Raw genomic sequence first — 11,508 nt, 5'->3', positions numbered from 1 at the left:
TTCACCTACTCCGCATCTCAAAAGGACACGGCGCTTGGAACCAAAAAATTTGACTCATGAGACCAAAGGACAGATTTGCACCAGTCTAATGTCCATTGCTTGTGTTTCTTGGCCCAAGCAAGTCTCTTCTTATTATTAGTGTCCTTTAGTAGTGGTTTCTTTGCAGCAATTGGACCATGAATGCCATATTCACGCAGTCCCCTCTGAACAGTTGATGTTGAGATGTGTCTGTTATTTATTTGGGCTGCAATTTCTGAGGCTGGTCACTCTAATGAACTTATCCTCTGCAGCAGAGGTAACTCTGGGTCTTCCTTTCCTGTGGCGGTCCTCATGAGAGCCAGTTTCATCAAAGCTCTTGATGGTTTTTGCAACGGCAGCTTTCCACATTTTGAAATTTTGACATATTCCCCATTCACTGACCTTCATGTCTTAAAGTAATGATGGACTGACGTTTTTCTTTGCTTATTTGAGCTGTTCTTGCCATAATATGGACTTGGTATTTTACCAAATAGGGCTATCTTCTGTATGCCACTCCTACCTTGTCCCAATACAACTGATTGGCTCAAATGCATTAAGAAGGAAAGAAATTCCACAAATTAAGTTTTAAACAAGGTACACCTGTTAATTGAAAAACATTCCTGGTGACTACATCATGAAGCTGGTTGAGAGAATGCCAAGCGTGTGCAAAGCTGTCATCAAGGCAAAGGGTGGCTACTTTGAAGAACCTAAAATCTAAAATATATTTGGATTTGTTTAACCCTTTTTAGTTACTACATGATTCCATGTGTGCTATTTCATAGTTCTGATGTCTTCACTTATTCCACAAAGTAGAAAATAGTAAAAATAAAGAAAAACCCTTGAATAAATGGGTGTATCCAAACTTTTGACTGGTACTGTATATATATATATATATATATATATATATATATTAATTGCACTCTACCCCTACTTCACCTGGCTATCAGCGGAGCCTTGTCTGGCAGTGAAACAGTTCATTCAGCCTCATTTATTGACTTTTTTTTAAACAGCTGGTATGGCTGAGTGTTTGTGTTATGCAGGTGAATGAGGACCCAAAAGCGACTTGGCGAAAACAGAGTTTTTAATCCAGTAAGATACTTAACAAAACAAAAGGCATAATACTACTTAAAGACGAGAACAGACTGAGACTTGATCAAGAACTGCAGGTTGCCTCGGGAAGGCACTTGAACCTAGCAGACTCAGACACCTGCTCACCACGCAGCATCTGAGGGAAACACGACACGACAGGGCAAAACATAGACACAGCACGGTGAATATAGACAAGGATCCGACAGGGCAGGTACGGAAAACAAGGAGAGAAATAGGGACTCTAATCAGGGAAAAGGATCGGGAACAGGTGTGGGAAGACTAAATGATTGATTAGGGGAATAGGAACAGCTGGGAGCAGGAACGGAACGATAGAGAGAAGAGAGAGCGAGAGAGTGAGAGAGGGAGGGGAGAGAGAGGGATAGAAAGAGGGAAAGAACCTAATAAGACCAGCAGAGGGAAACGAATAGAAGGGGAAGCACCGGGACAAGACATGATAATTAATGACAAAACATGACAGTACCCCCCACTCACCGAGCGCCTCCTGGCGCACTCGAGGAGGAACCCTGGCGGCAACGGAGGAAATCATCAATAAGCGAACGGTCCAGCACGTCCCGAGACGGAACCCAACTCCTCTCCTCAGGACCGTAACCCTCCCAATCCACTAAGTATTGGTGACCCCGTCCCCGAGAACGCATGTCCATGATCTTACGTACCTTGTAAATAGGTGCGCTCTCGACAAGGACGGGAGGGGGAGGGAAGACGAACGGGGTGCGAAGAAAGGGCTTGACACAGGAGACATGGAAGACAGGATGGACGCGACGAAGATGTCGCGGAAGAAGCAGTCGCACAGCGACAGGATTGACGACCTGGGAGACACGGAACGGACCAATGAACCGCGGAACGAGAAGCTGTCGTAAGAGGAAGGTTGCGATGGAAAGCCACACTCTCTGGCCGCAACAATACCTTGGACTCTTAATCCTGCGTTTATTGGCGGCTCTAACAGTCTGTGCCCTGTAACGGCAAAGTGCAGACCTCACCCTCCTCCAGGTGCGAACGTTGGACAAACGCTTGAGGGGAGGGAACGCTGGACTCGGCAAGCTGGGATGAGAACAGAGGAGGCTGGTAACCCAGACTACTCTGAAACGGAGATAACCCGGTAGCAGACGAAGGAAGCGAGTTGTGAGCGTATTCTGCCCAGGGAGCTGTTCTGCCCAAGACAGGGTTTCTGAAAGAAAGGCTTCAAATGCGACCAATCGTCTGATTGGCCCTCTCTGCTTGACCGTTAGACTGGGGATGAAACCCGGAAGAGAGAGGACGCACCAATCAAACGACAGAACTCCCTCCAAAACTGTGACGTGAATTGCGGACCTCTGTCTGAAACGGCGTCTAACGGGAGGCCATGAATTCTGAACACATTCTCGATGATGATTTGTGCCGTCTCCTTAGCGGAAGGAAGTTTAGCGAGGGAATGAAATGTGCCGCCTTAGAGAACCTATCGACAACCGTAAGAATCACAGTCTTCCCCGCAGACAAAGGCAGACCGGTAATGAAGTCTAGGGCGATGTGAGACCATGGTCGAGAAGGAATGGGGAGCGGTCTGAAAACGACCGGCAGGAGGAGAGTTACCCGACTTAGTCTGCGCGCAGTCCGAACAAGCAGCCACGAAACGGCGCGTGTCACGCTCCTGAGTCGGCCACCAAAGCGCTGGCGAATAGACGCAAGAGTGCCTCGAACACCGGGATGACCAGCTAACTTGGCAGAGTGAGCCCACTAGTGGAAACAGGAAACGAAAAGGAGGTTACTACAGTGTGCGTGAGTGCTTGCTTAACCTGTCTTTCAATTCCCCAGACTGTTAACCCGACAACACGCCCATAAGGAAGAATCCCCTCGGGATCAGTAGAAGCCACAGAAGAACTAAACAGACGGGATAAGGCATCAGGCTTGGTGTTTTTGCTACCCGGACGGTAAGAAATAGCTTGACGGGCATTAAGTCGTTTGGCAGAACGGATGTACTCAAGGTTCTTATGGTCTGTCCAAACGACAAAAGGAACGGTCGCCCCCTCCAACCACTGTCGCCATTCGCCTAGGGCTAAGCGGATGGCGAGCAGTTCACGGTTACCCACATCATAGTTGCGCTCAGATGGCGACAGGCGATGAGAAAAATAAGCGCAACATCGTCAGACTGGAAGCGCTGGGAAAGAATGGCTCCCACGCCTACCTCTTACCTCGACAATTGTCTAGTGACGTCAGGAGTAACGAGGATAGGAGACGTTCTTTTAGAAGATCAAAAGCTCCCTGGGCGGAACCGGACCACTTAAAACACGTCTTGACAGAAGTAAGAGCTGTGAGAGGGGCAGCAACTTGACCGAAATTACGAATGAAACGCCGATAGAAATTAGCGAAACCTAAAAAGCGCTGCAACTCGACACGTGACCTTGGAACGGGCCAATCACTGACAGCTTGGACCTTAGCGGAATCCATCTGAATGCCTTCAGCGGAAATTAACGGAGGAGACATGAAAAGAGCACTTCTCAGCCTTTACGTAGAGACAATTCTCTAAAGGCGCTGTTCGAACGTGCTGAACATGAATCTCGAGTACGGTGAAAAAAATCAGGATATCGTCAAGATAGACAAAAACAAAGATGATCAGCATGTCTCTCAGAACATCATTAACTAATGCCTGAAAAACATACAATTAGACAAACGGCAGAATCAAAATGCCCTAACATTAAATCCCCCTCTCTGATTTAAGAAGTCCAACTAAAGCACCTGGCTTCTCGAAGGCTGATGACATTGATTCTTAACCGTTATGTCATTCAGCCCTCGATAATCCACGCAGGGGCGCAGAGTACCGTCCTTCTTCTTAACAAAAAAGAACCCCGCCCCGGCCGGAGAGGAAGAAGGCACTATGGTACCGGCGCAAGAGACACAGATAAATAATCCTCGAGAGCCTTACGTTGGGATGGAGTATAGTCTACCCCGAGGAGGAGTGGTCCCCGGAAGGAGATCAATACTACAATCATACGACCGGTGAGGAGGAAGGGAGTTGGCTCGGGACCGACTGAAAACCGTGCGCAGATCATGATATTCCTCCGGCACTCCTGTCAAATCGCCAGGTTCCTCCTGAGAAGTGGGGACAGAAGAAATGGGAGGGATGGCAGACATTAAGCACTTCACATGACAAGATACGTTCCAGGATAGGATAGAATTACAAGACCAATTAATAGAAGGATTATGACATACTAGCCAGGGATGACCCAAAACAACAGGTGTAAAAGGTGAACGAAAAATCAAAAAAGAAATAGTCTCACTGTGGTTACCAGATACTGTGAGAGTTAAAGGTAGTGTCTCAAATCTGATACTGGGAAGATGACTACCATCTAAGGCAAACATGGGCGTAGGCTTGTCTAACTGTCTGAAAGGAATGTTATGTTTCCGAACCCATGCTTCGTCCATGAAACAACCCTCAGCCCCAGAGTCAATCAAGGCACTGCATGTAGTAGCACCCGAACCGGTCCAGCGTAGATGGACCGACATAGGTACAGGATCTAGAAGAAGAGACCTGGAGTAGCGCTCACCAGTAGCCCTCCGCTTACTGATGAGCTCTGGCCTCTTACTGGACATGAATTGACAAAATGTCCATCAAATCCGCAATAGAGGCACAGGCGGTTGGTGATCCTCCGTTCCCTCTCCTTGGTCGAGATGCGAATACCTCCCAGCTGCATGGGCTCAGTCTCTGAGCCAGAGGAGGGAGATGGTTGCGATGCGGAGCAGGGAAACACCGTTGACGCGAGCTCTCTTCCACGAGCTTGGTGACGAAGATCTACCCGTCGTTCTATGCGGATGGCGAGAGCAATCAAAGAGTCCACACTGGAAGGAACCTCCCGAGAGAGAATCTCATCCTTGACCACTGTGTGGAGTCCCTCCAGAAAACGAGCGAGCAGCGCCGGCTCGTTCCAGTCACTAGAGGCAGCAAGAGTACGAAACTCTATAGAGTAATCCGTTATGGATCGATCACCTTGGCATAGGGAAGCCAGGGCCCTGGAAGCCTCCCCACCAAAAACTGAACGGTCAAAAACCCGAATCATCTCCTCTTTAAAGTTCTGGTAATTGTTAGAACAATCAGCCCTTGCCTCCCAGATAGCTGTTTTCGGGCCCGGCCAGTAAGGAGTGAAATGACGTAAGCAACCCGAGCTCTCTCGCTAGAGTATGTGTTGGGTTGGAGAGAGAACACAATATCACACTGGGTGAGAAAGGAGCGGCACTCCGTGGGCTGCCCGGAGTAGCAAGGTGGGTTATTAACCCTAGGTTCCGGAGGCTCGGCAGGCCAGGAAGTAACAGGTGGCACAAGACGAAGACTCTGGAACTGTCCAGAGAGGTCGGAAACCTGAGCGGCCAGGTTCTCCACGGCATGGCGAGCAGCAGACAATTCCTGCTCGTGTCTGCCGAGCATGGCTCCTTGGATCTTGACGGCAGTGTTACGAGCCTCTGTAGTGCTGGGTCCATTCCTTGGTCGGATCCTTCTGTTATGCAGGTGAATGAGGACCCAAAAGCGACTTGGCGAAAACAGAGTTTTTAATCCAGTAAGATACTTAACAAAACAAAAGGCATAATACTGCTCGTAAAGACGAGAACAGACTGGAGACTTGATCAAGAACTGCAGGTTGCCTCGGGAAGGCACTTGAACCTAGCAGACTCAGACACCTGCTCACCACGCAGCATCTGAGGGAAACACGACACGACAGGGCAAAACATAGACACAGCACGGTGAATATAGACAAGGATCCGACAGGGCAGGTACGGAAAACAAGGAGAGAAATAGGGACTCTAATCAGGGAAAAGGATCGGGAACAGGTGTGGGAAGACTAAATGATTGATTAGGGGAATAGGAACAGCTGGGAGCAGGAACGGAACGATAGAGAGAAGAGAGAGCGAGAGAGTGAGAGAGGGAGGGGGAGAGAGAGGGATAGAAAGAGGGAAAGAACCTAATAAGACCAGCAGAGGGAAACGAATAGAAGGGGAAGCACCGGGACAAGACATGATAATTAATGACAAAACATGACAGTTTGAACAAATGTGGTTTCTATTGACAATTGAGATGTGCAAACTATGGCATAAGAGGATGACAAGCGGATAAGAGGCAATCCGTAATTTCGATTAAGACATTAATGAGCGAGCTAGGACGGACGTAGTCAATAAAACTATTTTAAGTTATACTAAGGTATACTTATACACCTTTGAAGTGTACAGCCGACAGAATTCAGAACATGGGCCATTCTTACCGTGTTGTCCCTGTACACCAAGTCAGAACTGTAGGATAATTAAAGGGGGCATATAAGCAGACAATGAAAGCTCTTACAATATTAGATGATTACACTTTTCAAAAACAGGTTATAGGCTACATGTGCACCACCAAGTCAGAACAGTAGGTGAAATTAAGAGGTGAAAATAAACCAAATTATTAGGGTGAGGCACATGGGCTACTAACAGCTTGCTACACAACATACACTTAGTATTACTTTCTTAGCTACAGTATACATATCTCCCTAGCATATTACATCATTTATGCAGCAGCATACAAGACATTTTTGGACTTACCTTCCCAGCTAGCACAGTGGATCTCTGAGAGCCGGGGCACTGCTGAGATCATTAACATTTCATATTTATTTATTTTTCCATATTTTCTCGTTGTTTCTGTGATCAAAAAATACAATTAACATTTACATTAAATTATTTAAGAGTCCTGTTTAAGTTGTATTTTAGTATTTTGATACCTTGTGCAAGGCCACTGATAAGCATTAAAAACTTTGTGGATGGAGCCTCCCGAGTGATGCAGCGGTCTAAGACACTGCATCACAGTGCAAACTACATTGTTACAGATGCTAGTTCTGTACCCGTGCTGGCCACGAATGGGAGACCCATGAGCTGATGCACCATTGGCCAGGCATTGTCCGAGTTAGTGGAGGGTTTGGTTGGCCAGGATGTCCTTGTTGCATCGCACTGTAGTGACTGACTCCTGTGTCGGGCCAGGTGCATGCACGCTGACACGGTCACCAGGTGTACGGTGTTTCCTCTGACATCATTGTTTTGGGGGTGGATGGGTATAATTTATATGAATAAAATGTATAAGAGCAATATTTAAAATGACTAAATCGGTTAATTTTGTATACATTTATTTACATTTGCATCGGGCCACTTCTGGGGGGGATTCTGGTAAGATGTCGACAAAGTCGTCTGAATTCCGGTAGACAGAAACGGCCTGATGTACTTGGGCTGATTTTGATTCCAGGCCAAGTCTGAAACCTGATTCCGGAAGAAGGCCGCTTCTGGGCCGATTCCTCAATGCAGAAAGGTGGAACGGCGGTCCTTCGTGTGCAAATTTTGTCTTCAAACGATCAAAGTCTGCTATTTTTTTAATATCATTTTTAATAATTTTAGTCAATAAGATTCTTGCTACGTAAGCTTAACTTTCTGAACATTCGAGACGTGTAGTCCACTTGTCATTCCAATCTCCTTGCATTAGCGTAGCCTCTTCTGTAGCCTGTCAACTATGTGTCTGTCTATCCCTGTTCTCTCCTCTCTGCACAGACCATACAAACGCTCCACACCGCGTGGCCGCTGCCACCCTAATCTGGTGGTCCCAGCGCGCACGACCCACGTGGAGTTCCAGGTCTCCGGTAGCCTCTGGAACTGCCGATCTGCAGCCAACAAGGCAGAGTTCATCTCAGCCTATGCCTCCCTCCAGTCCCTCGACTTCTTGGCACTGACAGAAACATGGATCACCACAGATAACACTGCTACTCCTACTGCTCTCTCTTCGTCCGCCCACGTGTTCTCGCACACCCCGAGAGCTTCTGGTCAGCGGGGTGGTGGCATAGGGATCCTTATCTCTCCCATGTGGTCATTCTCTCTTTCTCCCCTTACCCATCTGTCTATCGCCTCCTTTGAATTTCATGCTGTCACAGTTACCAGTCCTTTCAAGCTTAACATCCTTATCATTTATCGCCCTCCAGGTCCCCTCGGAGAGTTCATCAATGAGCTTGATGCCTTGATAAGCTCCTTTCCTGAGGACGGCTCACCTCTCACAGTTCTGGGCGACTTTAACCTCCCCACGTCTACCTTTGACTCATTCCTCTCTGCCTCCTTCTTTCCACTCCTCTCCTCTTTTGACCTCACCCTCTCACCTTCCCCCCCTTACTCACAAGGCAGGCAATACGCTCGACCTCATCTTTACTAGATGCTGTGCTTCCACTAACCTCATTGCAACTCCCCTCCAAGTCTCCGACCACTACCTTGTATCCTTTTCCCTCTCGCTCTCATCCAACACTTCCCACACTGCCCCTACTCGGATGGTATCGCGCCGTCCCAACCTTCGCTCTCTCTCCCCCGCTACTCCCTCCTCTTCCATCCTATCATCTCTTCCCTCTGCTCAAACCTTCTCCAACCTATCTCCTGATTCTGCCTCCTCAACCCTCCTCTCCTCCCTTTCTGCATCCTTTGACTCTCTATGTCCCCTATCTTCCAGGCCGGCTCGGTCCTCCCCTCCCGCTCCGTGGCTTGACGACTCAATGCGAGCTCACAGAACAGGGCTCCGGAAGGCCGAGCGGAAATGGAGGAAAATGGCGGACCTGGCATCCTTTCACTCCCTCCTCTCTACATTTTCCTCCTCTGTCTCTGCTGCTAAAGCCACTTTCTACCACTCTAAATTCCAAGCATCTGCCTCTAACCCTAGGAAGCTCTTTGCCACATTCTCCTCCCTCCTGAATCCTCCCCCCCTCCTCCCTCTCTGCAGATGACTTCGTCAACCATTTTGAAAAGAAGATCGACGACATCCGATCCTCGTTTGCTAAGTCAAACAACACCGCTGGTTCTGCTCACACTGCCCTACCCTGTGCTCTGACCTCTTTCTCCCCTCTCTCTCCAGATGAAATCTCGCGTCTTGTGACGGCCGGCCGCCCAACAACCTGCCCGCTCGACCCTATCCCCTCCTCTCTTCTCCAGACCATTTCCGGAGACCTTCTCCCTTACCTCACCTCGCTCATCAACTTATCCCTGACCGCTGGCTACGTCCCTTCCGTCTTCAAGAGAGCGAGAGTTGCACCCCTTCTGAAAAAACCTACACTCGATCCCTCCGATGTCAACAACTACAGACCAGTATCCCTTCTTTCTTTTCTCTCCAAAACTCTTGAACGTGCCGTCCTTGGTCAGCTCTCCCGCTATCTCTCTCAGAATGACCTTCTTGATCCAAATCAGTCAGGTTTCAAGACTAGTCATTCAACTGAGACTGCTCTTCTCTGTATCACGGAGGCGCTCCGCACCGCTAAAGCTAACTCTCTCTCCTCTGCTCTCATCCTTCTAGACCTATCGGCTGCCTTCGATACTGTGAACCATCAGATCCTCCTCTCCACCCTCTCCGAGTTGGGCATCTCCGGCGCGGCCCACGCTTGGATTGCGTCCTACCTGACAGGTCGCTCCTACCAGGTGGCATGGCGAGAATCTGTCTCCTCACCACGCGCTCTCACCACTGGTGTCCCCCAGGGCTCTGTTCTAGGCCCTCTCCTATTCTCGCTATACACCAAGTCACTTGGCTCTGTCATAACCTCACATGGTCTCTCCTATCATTGCTATGCAGACGACACACAATTAATCTTCTCCTTTCCCCCTTCTGATGACCAGGTGGCGAATCGCATCTCTGCATGTCTGGCAGACATATCAGTGTGGATGACGGATCACCACCTCAAGCTGAACTTCGGCAAGACGGAGCTGCTCTTCCTCCCGGGGAAGGACTGCCCGTTCCATGATCTCGCCATCACGGTTGACAACTCCATTGTGTCCTCCTCCCAGAGCGCTAAGAACCTTGGCGTGATCCTGGACAACAAACTGTCGTTCTCAACTAACATCAAGGCGGTGGCCCGTTCCTGTAGGTTCATGCTCTACAACATCCGCAGAGTACGACCCTGCCTCACACAGGAAGCGGCGCAGGTCCTAATCCAGGCACTTGTCATCTCCCGTCTGGATTACTGCAACTCGCTGTTGGCTGGGCTCCCTGCCTGTGCCATTAAACCCCTACAACTCATCCAGAATGCCGCAGCCCGTCTAGTGTTCAACCTTCCCAAGTTCTCTCACGTCACCCCGCTCCTCCGCTCTCTCCACTGGCTTCCAGTTGAAGCTCGCATCCGCTACAAGACCATGGTGCTTGCCTACGGAGCTGTGAGGGGAACGGCACCTCAGTACCTCCAGGCTCTGATCAGGCCCTACACCCAAATAAGGGCACTGCGTTCATCCACCTCTGGCCTGCTCGCCTCCCTACCACTGAGGAAGTACAGTTCCCGCTCAGCTCAGTCAAAACTGTTCGCTGCTCTGGCTCCCCAATGGTGGAACAAACTCCCTCACGACGCCAGGACAGCGGAGTCAATCACCACCTTCCGGAGACACCTGAAACCCCACCTCTTTAAGGAATACCTAGGATAGGATAAAGTAATCCTTCTCACCCCCCTTAAAATATTTAGATGCACTATTGTAAAGTGGTTGTTCCACTGGATGTCATAAGGTGAATGCACCAATTTGTAAGTCGCTCTGGATAAGAGCGTCTGCTAAATGACTTAAATGTAAATGTAAATGTAAAATTTTCTGGATTTATAACTTGAAAAAAAAGGTTGAATCATGATGACCTCAGTGATCTGCAGGTCTTAGCTCTAGAAAGAGGCATGAGTTCCCGATTTACAATTCCGTTGGATGAAAGTTCAAAACTTATTTTCCCAGTCGTAGCTCGTTTTTCCAGAGTTCCCAGTTGTCTTGAATTCACTAAAGTCAGATTTTGCAGTTCCGAGTTAACAATTGTTTTGAGCGTGGCACAAATCATGCTTCATTGACAGCATGGCCAATGTTGAATGTTTATAATTTTAAACTAGGAAAAGAGACCCTTATTATTAGACCTGGGACCACACAGATACAGCCACTCCATTCAATAGCAGTTAGCCACTGATTCCTTCCAAACCACTCATTGTTGAATTTGCGATTTCCAACTTGTTGTGTAATGTTTATGTCCAATGGCCGATGAGCACCAATACATTTTATCTATCATTTCTCTTAATTATTTCTCTTCATGTGACAAGGATTAAAAAGGATTTGCCAGTAGATTGTCGACATTTCATGATGATGACTGCTAGCTAAGATTTTGAAAGTATGATGTTGACATGATCAGTCCAATCAAAGCTCCTGTAGATAAAACGTGATTTGATGTCATTTTATCTGTGGCAAGTGACCTTTAGCCTTCTTGGATGGGCACTTCTAATGTAACTCTGTGGCAGCACCAAAGGGGCTAGAATTTTCGATGTCTACCCTTAGACTTGGCTGTGATGTAGTGTCCATATGAGTGACAGAACACTGAGCAAATCACAGTGCAACTCTCTGCATTTTCTGCTGGCTTGCCCCACCACA

The sequence above is a fragment of the Oncorhynchus gorbuscha genome, linkage group LG03 (assembly GCF_021184085.1).
Source record: "Oncorhynchus gorbuscha isolate QuinsamMale2020 ecotype Even-year linkage group LG03, OgorEven_v1.0, whole genome shotgun sequence".
In the NCBI taxonomy this organism is placed as follows: Eukaryota; Metazoa; Chordata; class Actinopteri; order Salmoniformes; family Salmonidae; genus Oncorhynchus; species Oncorhynchus gorbuscha.
This window is presented reverse-complemented; position numbering follows the sequence as displayed.